This window comes from Hippocampus bargibanti, linkage group LG12 (genome assembly GCF_051943395.1).
Source record: "Hippocampus bargibanti isolate YZ-2025 linkage group LG12, ASM5194339v1, whole genome shotgun sequence".
Lineage (NCBI taxonomy): Eukaryota > Metazoa > Chordata > Actinopteri > Syngnathiformes > Syngnathidae > Hippocampus > Hippocampus bargibanti.
Window position 1 is genome coordinate 20,274,568 of NC_142745.1, and position 14,518 is coordinate 20,289,085.

The window sequence follows — 14,518 nt, forward strand, 5'->3', positions numbered from 1 at the left end:
GGGCCAACATTTTCTTTGCCGCTTATCAGGAAATCCTTCAATTTCACTGCCGTTTGGTCCCAAAGGGCCTGCTTCATCCCAGTTTGCGGTCTGGGGGAGTGGGGAGGGGCGGGGGGCACCAGCCCGTTATCTCAAGCCAACGGTCTGAAACTTTAAGGACAACCGACACAATTTTTTTTGTTTCCTCACTGATTTCAGAAAAACGTTTTATAGCATCTAAAATACCCTGATATTTTAGTCAAATGCAAAACACAAATAAAAACGACTTAAAGTGTCCCAAAACTGCCACAAAATGAGCAGATTCAGAAAGTCCCCCTTGTTCGTGACGTCACGTCAGGATACTCCGTCACAAACTGCCTTGCTCCAGAATCAAAACAATTGCTTCAGAGAGTTCAGATTCAGAGAAGATGCTTTCTTGTTAGTCATCCAGTTATGAATATAATTCAAATAGTTCTGAAGAGGAAAGCATAAATGTTTGCAATTGATTAAAGAAGTCCTTCCGTATCAATTTAACCCGTCTGCAAGCGATGAAATCGGTGAAGATCTGGAGTCTGATGTAGTGCCCAGAAAATGCACACGACGGCGTACTAGCTGCGTTTCGTCCAATATACAAAGCCGCTTATCAGAGCCGTAAAGCCGTTTGTGATTGGTTAACATCCGTGGTAGAAAACAGAGGGGTGGGTTTTACGCACACACACAAAGGAGATCGCTACACGAACATCAGATGTTGAGACGAGAGAGAAAGCTCGGCGCTCCAGAGTAACAAATAACACAGGGGAAAGTGGATGTTTGTCCGATCGGTTTGCTCCACTAATATGGCAATTGCTCTCTTTCACCAGGTGAGCTCACAGTTAGCATGCAGTGTGACCAAATGAGTAAACATGCATCAAACTTGCACTATCCAAGCACCAAAACTTCAATTAATTTCACAAAAAAAACTTTGTTATCTTATTCTATTATATGTTATGAAAGTGTACTGAAAGTTTCATAAAGATTGAATAACAAATAAAGAAGTTATAACAGTTTTATTTGAACACATGTGAATATGAATTTCCTGCTGAAGCCACTCAGGGAGCACACTACAAAGCTAGGCTGCAGGCTAGAAATGCAAAATGCCTGCTCGGGAGGAAAGAGTTAAGCGTGTTACCGCAATTGGCTGCGACACACAATTCACCATCGTTCACCATCGTGTTTTTTTATGTAGTTTTCCTTCTAATTTCGCAATCACCACGGTGTTTTCAGATGAAAAAAAGTACCCACAATGCATTGTGTCGCTTTCTCGGTCAGGGGTGTTCCCTCCGTGACGTCACTTAGGGCATCGTCATCAACTCGAAAACAAGACTTCCTGAATATTCAGCGCGAGTCTTAAAACGTAAAATATAGCTATATGCAGTGAAATCTTTGTAAAATGCGCTCAGTAGAAGTCATTTGAAGTGATTTTACAAATTATGGACGCAATTTGTCCGGAGGTGTCGATTGTCCTTTAAACGGCACCAAAACGGTGTCGCTGTCCAATCTGCTGTCTTCCATTCCAAAGCTCCAAAACAAACAATGCGGAAAATGCGGCTTCTTGTGATGAGTGTGCGTCCAATGAGTGAACGAGTAAGTGAGTAAGCGTGTGCGGTGGACATTGCGGTTATTATTATTTTTTTCCTTCTTCCCTGTCTTTCAGATATTTTGAGAAGCCCTCACCTGTTTTGAGCTGCGACCACCAAACAAATGGCTTCCATTGCCGCCATTGCGACCTTTGACCCCGAGGCTTTAAGTCGCTCTGCAGAGGGGCCTTTAGGACAGGGTTGGGAACCTTTTTGACTAAGAGAGCCATAAAAATAAAATATTTAAAAATGTTTTTCAGTGAAAGCCACTAACACACACGCACGCACGCATGCAAACACACACACGATTTCAACAAAATGTGAGTATATATTATTTAAAATAACTTTGGGTCAATACTGACTATTAATATGAATAGTTTTCCGTTCCTCGTGAATGGTTAAAAAAATCCAGCGAAATGATCGTAATGAAAGTCAACTTGCTGGGTCCATCGACAAAGCTACTGCTCGCTAGCCTGCACACTGCTCATTAGCTTGCACGCTTGCTTTCTGCTGTATTTTACAGAAGATTATTGATGCTAACGTTAGCATGGGGCTTGTTAAAGTGCCACTGTTATTCAACTGTTTCATTCATGGTATTGTTTCATTGCAAATTAGAATCACGGCAGAACTTTTTCTCCACAAAGCCGAATCCTTCCGTCCATTCAACTTGTGACAAGTGTACTCGTCATTTTCTTTTACTCGTCAGGCTTATTTTAAAAGGGGGCGTTTACCTGTTTCGACATGAATGACATGGCCTTAGGTCAGTATCATCCAATCAAAATTGCGCTTTCCGCCAACTGCCGCCCAAACAGGAAATGAAAAGCGAAAATATGTATTTAGTTTTATCGGCGAGCCAGATGCAATCATCAAAAGAGCCATATATGGCTCGCGAGCAATAGGTTCCCGACACCTGCGCAATAGTCAACACAAAAAATAGAAAAGTCAAATCTGAAACTACTTGCAGAATAACTTTATATAATTAAAGCTATACATCACCTTGCCCCCCCTTCCCTATCTGACCTTCTTCAAATTTCTATTTCCTAAATTTCTATTTTCCTATTTCTATTTCCTCTCGTTCCCTCAGATCCTTTTCCTCCCTCCACCTCTGTATGCCCCCCTGCCCATCTCAGCATGATGGGGGACAGGGCTTTCAGCTGCTCTGCCCCCAAACTCTGGAACTCACTTCCTCCCAACATTCGCAACATTGATTCTCTTCCCACCTTCAAATCCCATCGCAAAACCCACCTATTTAGAATAGCATTTTCTGTGTAGCTCTTTCTCTTGTTTCTATTTGTGATTGTATTTTATTTATTATAGTACCTATGCTTGTCTGTGACTGTAAAGTGTCCTTAAGAGCTTTGAAAGGCGCTTCTTCTTCTTCTTCTTCTTGTTATTATTATTATTATTATTATTATTATTATTATTATTATTATTATTATTATTACGTCAAAATTGCACTTTCTCCATCAATCGAGAGGAAGAAAACACTGAAGAATTAGGGCAGACCAACCTAAGGAAGAAACTTTCAACTCTGCTTCAGTTGGAAGTTCAACACCCCCCCCAAAAATATTCTTAAGATTTTAGCGGCTGTTGTGCTGAACTTTGGCCTCCTTTCATCGGGCTGCTCTAAAGGACTTTTCCCCACTTTGGGCCCTCGGGATCTGGTGCGAGCGTGGTGGAGTGGCCATTGCACGCAATTTGTAGCTTTGGAGTGTGCAAGCGTACATTTCCAAATGTGAAGAGGCAGCTGTCCAGCTCACCCCCCCCCCCTCCCCACTCGCCTTATTTATAATTAACCCAGATGATCAGGTGGCCACATCCCTCCGTCCCGGCCAAGGCATGCTTCTTTCTAACCTCTGAACTTCTAGCAGACATTCTCCAGCTCATGTTGACGCCTTGTGTGGCTTCACCTCAGTGCTACTTTTGGAACACGTCTGTGTAAGGTCTCAGTTGTACATGAGTGATCAATCGATGAAAAGGTTTCTTCAGCCGTCATCTGTACTGCTTTGAAAGGGGAGTAAAAGAAGCTATTCGCATAAAACAGCAAAACCCTTCACTAAATCGCCATGGTGGGGTGAGGTTCAATTTGGATCGTTCGTATAACAGACTGCTTAGGCAACATAGGCTTAGTTATGCTGATGAAGTGATACCAGAGCAAATGGGGCAATCAGGTCAGTCGTAGACCCCATACTCAGGCAGGACAATAGAAGTAATCAGTCAGGACAATAGAAGTAATCAGTGTAGCCGCAGGGAGTAGGACCAATCATAACAGAGTCTGGCACCGCCACGTCTGGACAATAGGGATATATATATATATATATATATATATATATATATATATATATATATATATATATATATATATATATATATATATATATATATAGAGAGAGAGAGAGAGAGAGAGAGAGAGAGAGAGAGAGAGAGAGAGAGAGAGAGGCTTCGTCAGCGAACTAAAATCTTTTGCTGGTAGTCTTCGCCCTATATATATGTGCCCTATATATATATATATATATATGTGCCCTATATATATATATATATATATATATATATATATATATATATATATATATATATATATATATAGGGCGAAGACTTGTAGTTGTACTTGTAGTTGGATCGCACACTTTCAATCTGTGTGGAAGTGTGTCAAACTGGGTGCTTTTGATTTAATTGACGTTTGCATGCCGGCGTATATTTAATTTTATGTTACTCCATCTCTTCCATGTACAATAGGGGGTGTTAAACATACGGCCAGCGGGCCGGAACTGGCCCCCAAGGAGGTTTGATCAGGCCCGCAGGATAATTTAAAAGTGGGAAAAAATGCACAATCGACATGGAATTCATATTTTTAATAAGGTGCAATTCAAGACGTGTCCAGTAGTAGTGCTGTTTCGATCTACATAGAAGAAAAGAGCAGTGGTTTTTTTTTTCAACCACTGTCTTTTTTTCAACCATGGTTTCAACACCCTCATTAGCCAAAATGTCATTATTAAGGAGTGTAGAATTTTCAATGAAAAATGGACCACGTCATATTTTTTACAGAGATTCGTGGGGGCGGGACTTTCTGAATATCCCCAGCTCTGAGCTCATTTTGGGACACTTTAAGTCATTTTATTGGTGTTTAGCATTTGACTTAAAAAATATCAGCCTGTGTGTTTTGTGTATTTAAGATGCTATAAAATGTGTTTCTGATGTCAGTTAGGAAACAAAAAAACTGTATCGGTTGTACTTTAAGAGCCCCCACCCAGAGCAGGATTCGGATAATGGAGTCTTGTCCATGGTGGCGGTTGCCTTGCCTTCTACCTCACCTTCTTCTGTCATCCCGATCAAAAGCATTTGGTAGCCATTTGTCTTTTGTGGCCCCTTCGTGTCAGATACTTGCTTGCCGGTGCTATGCCGGCGACACACCAGCCAAATACTGGCAAGTCCGGCCACATGCGTCAGGCCGTGACCCACACTTCTTTCTATGGTGACAAGAAGGGTGGCAAAAGCACCAGTCATGTAGCCCGAGAGGAGCCCCCCCCCCCCCGCCAATCTCTCCTCCTTGGGGCACCCCTCACTGCAATGCCTTCGGTGCTTGAATGGCAAAGGTCACGACTGACACCAGTTTCCCATCTCATCTCCCAAAATCAAGTCAACTTGCTGGGGTTAAGGTGGGCTGCGAGTGGGATAAAACCTCATGTGTTCACTTCCTTCCCCAACCGAGAAAAGAAATAAAGTCAAAAAGTGGTAAAGTTTGTCGATTGATCGAGATAGAATAGGAATTCAAGACTGGAGTTAGAGCCTCAGTTGGCCACAAGATGAATGAATCTCCTCAATCCAGACCAACACATCTGTGTGCTACAACTGTTATAAAATGACTTATTTCGTGCAAAAAAGAACACTTCATTAAATATATATATTTTTTTGTGTTGTGGATTAGTTTCAAATTCACCCCAAAATGTTCACAGGACTATTCTTATTATACACAATAAATGTGTAAACGCCCCCTCGCTCCCCCCGCCACTTGACTTCCAAGCGAGAGATTGCTGTCGATGCAAAAAACGGTTAGTGTTCGCCCCAATGTGGAGACAAATGGTACTTCAGTGAGGTAATGCATAGTGCAGTAGATAAATCCTCATTATTCGAGAAATAATAATGTGTTAGTGTGTTTCAAAACTCTCAAGGTCACTTTACAGTCACAGGATCAGGTTTTTTTCTATGGGTGAGCAGCGACAGCCACACCCGCCAGCGTTCATTCAACCCGGAAGTAACTCAAATAGGAAGCAAGCTAGCTAGCAAGGGAATAGATAGCGAATAGAGGGCTAATAGAATCGATGCTTATCCCCCCTATCCCCACACACAGTATAAATATTGTTCGATATTATTAACATTTTGGTTGATGGAATTTTCCTTACAACTCAATGTATTATTATTATTATTATTATTATTATTATTATTGTTATTATTTATTGTTGTTGTTATAATAAAAATAATACTCATCATTGTGTTTTTTTTTGCGCCTGTAATGGGCAGCATCTTCACAGCCCCGCTTTGTTCAGCGGAAGGTCGGTGCTGTTGGACAGTCTGCGGCTGGATGGATACATGGCTTGACGAGCCCACGATAAGAAGGAGCGCCAATGCGTATGTGGAACTATCGCGGCTTGGAATTGAAGCGGATTTATGTGGGACAGGAGATTTGAGACAATCTCTTCATCAATGGATGCTACAGCTGCATGTTTGCTTTCAACATTTAGCTTGTAGTCGACATGAACATTCCACCATGATGTCCCTGATCCACTACTGAAAAGGACACTTTGATCCTCTCGTCTTTCATGTGGAACTGCTTTGTGTTACAGAGAAGGTACAGAAAGTGCTTCAGAATGAATGACTGTGTCTTTGTGTTGTCATGTTATTTGTTATTTAGGTTTTTTTGTTCTTTTGACTTCAAGACGGCGCCGCGAGAGTGGCTGCCTTTCCAGCAGCTCATGTATTTTGTTTTTCTACTTTCATTCCTTTCATAACTTTGCTGCTGTGAAATGTACATTTCTCCACTGCAAGACTAATAAAGACAAATGCAATTCAATCATCATAATAGTAATAATAATAAAGCTATTGTCGGCCTCATTACAGAGGGAGACGATAGGGAGTACAGGGGACTGACAAAGGACTTTGTGGACTGGTGCCAGCAGAATCACCTCCAGATCAACACTGGCAAAACCAAGGAGCTGGTGGTGGATTTCTGCAGGAAACAATCGTCACCTGCACCATTGAACATCCAGGGTTCGGACATTGAGAGGGTGACCTCCTACAAGTACCTGGGTGTTACTCTCAACAATAAACTGGACTGGACAACAAACACGGATGCCCTAATCAAAAAGGGACAGAGTCGCCTCTTCCTCCTCAGGAAACTGAGGTCTTTTGGAGTTCAGGGGTCACTCCTAAAGACTTTCTATGACTCTGTGGTGGCATCAGCCATCCACTATGGAATTGTCTGCTGGTCAGGCAGCATCACCACCCGGGACAGAAAAAGACTGGAGCGCTTTGTCAAGCGGGCCAGTTCTGTCGTGGGCTGCTCGCTGGACTCTCTTGAGGAGGTGGGCAACAGACGGACGCTAGCTAAACTAAAAGCTATGACGGACAGCCCCTCCCACCCCCTCCTGCCCATCCTGACAGCTCTGGGTAGCTCCTTTAGCCAGAGACTATTACACCCGCGGTGCAAGAAGGAGAGGTACCGCCGCTCGTTCCTACCGACTGCTGTCAGGCTTCACAATTCCCAATGATCACATGTGAAAAAAAAAAAAAAAAAAAAAAAAAAAAACTGGACACTTGTAAATATGGGTTGTTGCAATATATCTAAATGCATCTCTTGATTCTGCACTATGTACAGTCTTGTTTATAGAACGGTTTTTGCACATCTACATTTGCACAGTATACAGTTGACATTTTTATTTGTTATGCTTAGAATATCTTGTTTTCTATCCTTTCACTCCCACCCCAACCCCATCCCTCTTCAATTGCTGCTGTGGACTGCAAATTTCCCCATTGCGGGACGAATAAAGGTATTCTGATTCTGATTCTGAAAAAGTATTATTATTATTATTATTATTATTATTATTATTATTATTATTATTATTATTATTATTACATTTACAGCACGTGACCGTTGTGATTGCTACCGTAAGCGATCCACGTGACAGCCTTCTCCGCAAAGTACATTGATTTGTTTTTCTAAATCGGGTAATTTTTTTGCCTTGTTGGATTATTCAAGTTTCTGTAAATTTGCCGCAACGGAGGAATTTATGGATTTGTCCACAGAGCGACTCATTTCACGTGCCATAGTCTCATCTGACTCTGAGTGATGGCCAACTTGAGACAGAAAGACAGAGTCCATTAATCAGGGCCTCCGGACTTCCCGCCCTGCTGGATGCTCCCCCAAAATGGACATCTGTGGGCAAGAAATGAGCCTTGAAAGTGAAATTAATGAGCGTGGTGGTGAGATAATTACAGGGAAGCATATTATCGATCCGCGCAGCAAAGTCTTCAAACCGTCTGACCTGTGAAGCCTCGGCTCGTGAAGCTGTCAGAAAATATGGCGAGTGAGGTAATGGAACACCAAATGTGTTCTCGCCCCACCCTCCATTCCTGGAGATTGTTTTAAATTTGCCTTTGTATAGGACTGAAATCGCAAACGTGAAGAAGATTGACGCGCACTGCCATAGAGAAGGGGTCGGGAACCTTATTGAATAAGAGAGCCTAAATATTTCGAAATGTTTTTTTAGTCACGTTTTAGTGACTAAAAAACTAAAAACTAAAAATGTTTTAGTTAGACACGCACGCACACACACACACACACACACACACACACACACACACACACACACGCACGCACACACACACACACACACACACACACACACACACACACACGCGCGCACGTGCACGTGATTTCAACAAAATGTTAGAATATATTATTTAAAATAACTTCGTGATAATACTTACCATTAATATGAATAGTTTCCCGTTCCTCACGATAAGGAAAAATCCAGTCAAACGATTGGAATGAAAGTCAACTTGCCAGGATCCATAGACAAAGCTACTGCTAGCTAGCCTGCACAATGCAAGCTACTTTCTGCTGTCTCTGACAAATGTATATTGATGCTAACGTTAGCATGGGGCTTGTCAAAGTGCCACTGTTATTCAACTATTTAATTCATGGTATTGTTTTATTGCAAATTTGAATCACGGCAGAACTTTTTCTCTCCACAGAGGCGAATCCTTCCGTCCATTCAAGTTTACTCTGCATTTTTTTTACTCGTCAGGCTTATTTTAAAAGGGGGCGTTTACCTGTTTTGAAATCAACGGCCATAGGTCAGTATCATTCCAATCAAAATTGCGCTTTCCGCCAACGGCCGCCCAAACAGGAAATGAACAGCAAAAAAGTTAGAATAAGTACTGTACTTACTTTTATGGGCGAGCCAGATGCACTCATCAAAAGAGCCATATAGTGAACCCTCGTTAGCGTAACAAGTACCCGCTCCACATCATGGATTCGGCCTTCACACCCCTCCAATCTGCCACTATATTCACCAAGCTGGACTTGGGTAGTGAGGGGGACGAATGGAAGACGGCATTCAAAACGCCCTTGGGGCATTTTGAATAGATGGCGATGCCGTTCGGACTCACCAACGCTCCCGCCGTATTTCAAAGTCTTATCAATGATGTGCTCTGGGACTTCCTCAATGTGTTTGTCTTTGTCTATCTGGACGACATCCTTATTTTCTCCAAATCTGCAGAAGAACATCGGCAGCATGTCCGACAGGTCCTGGCGCGGCTCCTGCAAAACCGGCTCTACGTGAAGGCAGAAAAGTGCGAGTTCCACGTGCGTTCTCTGTCTTTTCTAGGGTTCATCGTGGAGCAGGAGCAACTTCGGGCCGATCCCGCCAAGAGCAAAGCGGTGGTATCGATGAAAAGGTTTCTTCAGCCGTCATCTGTACTTATGTACTTACAGATGACGGCTGAAGAAACCTTTTCATCGATGCACCACTCCTGCATGACTAAGACCTTACACAGACAAAGCGGTGGTAGATTGGCTAACCCCCAAGAGGTGCAAAGAACTCCAGCGATTTTTGGGGTTTGCCAACTTCTACCGCCGCTTTAAAAGCACTATCTCTAACCAGTCTCACTTCCACCAAGGTTTCCTGTAGGTCAGGCCTGGCCAACCCGCGGCTCCCGAGCCGCATGCGGCTCTTTGGCTGATTTCATGCGGCTCTTAAGGGGCCGACTCGTAAGGGGCGTCCACATGACAAGCGTAAAAAAAGTTTGGCGCTGGCGCTGCCATTCATCCTCTATGTACCGTAAATTCGTGACCATAGCGTGCGCTGCACATTTTGGAGAAAATTTAAGACTTTTAAAGGCACCTGAGAATCGTGAAGACTTTTAAGTGCACCTGATAGTGTGAAATTACGGTATCAAACTGACCATGTGACGTTAACACGCATGTGCGTGTGATGAAAATCAATCATTTATGTCGTAAACCACGGGTGGCCAACCAATCAGAGACTCGACACAAATTGTTTACGACGTAAACAATTCATTTGTGTCAAGTTCGCTCTCAAATGGCAGGGAAAAAATGCACAGCAAAACGAAAATATGAAGACGAACACAGGACGTTTTTAACAGAGTGGGAGAGTTTATATTTTTTGTTTAGCGTAAGGGCAAGCCATTCTGCCTTATATGTCTGGCGTCATTGGCATATTTCAAAGCGTCAAATCTTTAGTGCCACTTCAGCTCACTCCACACGAACATCGACCAAGAATACCCCAAAGGGACTGAACTTCGCAAGCACAAGTTGGTCACTTTAAAAACTCAGACTGAAAAGCAGGTAATTTTTTTCCCAAAATTTACAAAGCAACCAGAGACCGTAACGCTTGCATCCTACCAACTGGCTTGGAACATTGCGTAGTCTAAAAAGCCATACAACGAAGGGGAGTTCATTAAGAAATGCCTCAGTGACGCTGTTGAAATCTTGTCTCCTGAAAATGACAAACTAAAACAAATGGTAGCAGATTTCCAACTGTCCCGCCACACTGTTGAACGTATAATTTCAGATATTAGCACCGCTATTGAATCACAGCTGCACTCTGACCTTCAAGCATGTGAGTATTTTAGTGTCGCATTGGATGGAAGTTGTGACATACAAGACAAGCCTCAGTTGGCAACATTTGCAAGGTCTGTGACAAAGGATTGTGTGCTCAAAGAAGAACTCCTTGATATTGTGCCATTAAAAGACAGAACCCGTGGCATAGATGTGAAGGAAACAATGATGGCTGCATTTGCAAAAGCAAATCTGCCCATACCAAAACTGACTGCAATAGCCACGGATGGAGCACCTGCCCTGATCGGATCTGTGAACGGGCTTGTGTGGCTGTGCAAAGCTGACCAAACATTTCCTGAGTTTTGGAATTTCCACTGCATCATCCACAGGGAGCAACTCGTGTCTAAATCATTGAAATTAGAGAATGTCATGAAGCCTGTGATGAAAATCGTCAACTACATCCGCACTCATGCGCTTCACCACAGACAATTAAAGAATCTCATCGTTGAGCTGGACCAAGGGCTTCCAGGTGACCTGTCGCTGCACTGCACTGTGAGGTGGCTGTCAAAAGGCAAAGTACTTTCTTGTTTTTTTTGAGCTGTTGGATGCCGTGAAATTGTTCATGGAAGAGAAAGACAAGGACTATCCCGTGCTCTCAGACCACGAGTGGATTATGGATCTGGCTTTTTTGGTCGACATGCTGTGTCACCTGGACAAACTGAACCCTACCCTGCAGGGTAAGTCAAAAATTCTGCCTGCCTGAAGGGCCGTTTAACCGCCTCCAACGCGCTTTCACTAACCCCACAGCATTACGCCACCCCGACCCAGACCACACGTTCGCGGTAGAGGTGGACACATCGGAGTCTGGGGTGGGGACGCTATTATCCCAGCGCTCCCCGGTTGACCAGAAACTCCACCCGTGCGCCTTCTTCTCCCGCCGTCTCAGCCCTGCGGAGGCCAACTACGACGTGGGAAACCGGGAACTGCTGGCGGTCATCCTGGCCCTGCAGGAGTAGAGACACTGGCTCAAAGGGGCTAAACATCCCTTCACGGTGTTCACCGACCACAAGAACCTGGCAGCCATTCGGTCCGGCAAGAGACTGAATTCGCGCCAGGCTCGGTGGGCACTGTTCCTGACCCGCTTCAACTTCACACTCACCTACTGCCTCGGTTCGCAAAACACCAAACCGGACGCCCTGGTCACGCATCCATGAGCCGGCAGAGAAAGTTACGAACTTACGTATGAATGGCCTTCTATACAATGGAGTTCATAAGAAAATCGAGAATTTAATCACAGGGTCAAGAAAAGCATTCGTGTTCGATTCAAAGAAAAGACTCACTGTCGGAACGATACGTACCAGGTTTGACAGTCATCAAAGCGTCCTTTCGACTACACCAAAGAGCTCAGTCCCCGTTCTGAAGAAAGTCATAATCTTTGACTTGGAAGCGCCCGGCTCTTTCAGCTCCCAAATGGCTCCTCATGTTGTTTGTGGCTTAAATTAATTTAGTACCAGAATTAAGGTTAAAAGGATCTGTAAAATGAATGACTAATGTAAAAAACATACAATATAACATGTTTTATTTATATGGCCTTATTTATATTCTTCTGAACATGCTCAACATGGAGTACAACAACAGAATCAGAATCATCCTTATTGCCACGTATGTAGAACACACAAGGAATTTGTTTCCGGTAGAACACGCTGCACTAGTATCATCACCCAAAAAATTGCAAAGAGGCACTACACAGTTCTATTTGGGTTACTGTTTAAAGAGTTAATGGCTTGGGAGAAGAAGCTGTTTAAATGTCTGCTGGATTTGATGCGCATGGATCGGTAGCACCTGCCTGAGGGGAGTAGCTGGAAAAGGTGGTGGGCAGGGTGCGGAGGGTCCAGTAGGACTTTCCCCACCCTTGTTTGGATTCCTGCAGTGTGCAAGTCCTCGAGAGCGGGTAGGGTGGTGCCAATTATTTTTTCCACCGTCCTAACTGTCCGTTGAAGATTTTGTCCATTTTTGTGGCGGCCCGGAACCAAACGGTGATGGAAGAACACAGGATGGATTGGATGACAGCAGTGTCGAAATGTTGTAGCACCTCCTGTGGCAGGCCATGCTTCTTTAGCAGCCTCAGGAAATACATCCGCTGTTGGGCCTTTCTCGGGATGGAGTTGGTGTTGACCCCCCACTTCATGTCCTGGGAGACTGTGATTCCCAGGTGTCACGTTTTGCAAGGTGGTGATGGCGGGTGCGGATCCCAAAAAGCAGGCAGGAGTGAGTAGGAGGTTGTTTGACAAATTGTATTAAAATAAAGGTCAGCAGGAACAAAAGGTAAAACTCAAAATCATCTGAATGGAAAAAATACAAAGTATCAAAAACAATCAAGTGTAAAAGTCCGCCAAGTTTAAACAAACACATGCACAGCATACAATGCATGCAAGTGCAGACAAAGCATGCAACAAACATGCAGCAAACAATGAACCGACACCGGATGGTCGTACCGGGTGTCTTTTTAAGTGTCGGTGATTAAAACGACCAGCACCTGCGAGGCTGCAGGCAGGGCTGACGTCGCTACCCGTTGGTCGCCAATCTGATCGGGACGACCAGCACCTGTGCAGGTGCAGGCGGGGCCGACAGCGCCCCCCGTTGGTCGCCAACCAGATCATGACACCAGGAACATGAAGGTCTCAACGGTTGACATGAGGCAGTTGGATAGTGTGAGGGGCAGCTGTGGTGATGGATGTTTCCTGAAGTCCACAATCATCTCGCCTGTCTTGAGTGTGTTCAGCTCTAGGTTGTTACGGCTGCACCAGAGCTCCAGCTTCCACTTGTTGTCGGCCTGAGTTCTGATGAGGAGTTCTGGGATGATGGTGTTGAACGCAGAGCTGTAGTCCACAAAAAGGATCCTTGCGTAGGTTTCTGTGTTGTCGAGGTGCTTGAAGATGTGGTGCAGTCCGATGTTGACTGCATCCTCCCCAGACCTGTTTGCCCAGTAGACAAACTTAAAAGAACCCAGGAGAGGTCCGGTGATGTTCTTTAGGTGGTTCAGCACGAGGCGTTCAAAGGACTTCATGACCATAGACATCATGGAGTACGATAAAAAAATATAAAGTACAAAAACCAAGGCCAATCTCAAAACAAGGTGAACAAAAATGTCCAATCTCTGAATATGTATAAGCTTTTAACTATTTACAGTAAAGCAAACAAAGTAAACTTCGATGACCACACAAATTATATATTAAATTTAGTAAAACAAAAAGAAAAAATTGCAGAATCCAGAAAAGTGTTTTATATACACTGACAGTCAGAGAGAGGAGAAAAAAAGAAGGAAATAGAAAGAGGGGTGAGGGGAGAGGGAAGAAGGGAGAAAAAGAGTGAAGAGAAAATAGAAAAGAGAGAAAAGAGAAAAAAAACAGGAAAAAACAGAAAAAAAAGTATCCCTAACAAGTATCCCTAACAAGTATCCCTAACTAGTATCCCTAACAAGTAACCTTAACAAGTAACCCTAACCCTAACGGTAGCAAGTAACCCCAACCCTAATAAGTATCCCTAACAAGTAACCCTAACAAGTAACCCTAACAAATAGCCCTAACAAGTAAACCGAACACGTAACCCTAACCATAACAAGTAACCCTAACAAGTCACCCTAACAAGTAACCCTCTCAAGTAACCATAGCAAGTCACCCTCACCCTACACAAGTAACCCTAACAAGCAACCCTAACCCTAACTGTAACCCTAACCCTAACAAGTACCCCTAACAAGTAACCATAGCAAGTAACCCTCACCCTCACAAGTAATGCTAACAAGTAACCCTAACCCTAACTAGTAACCCTAACCCTAATAAGTAAC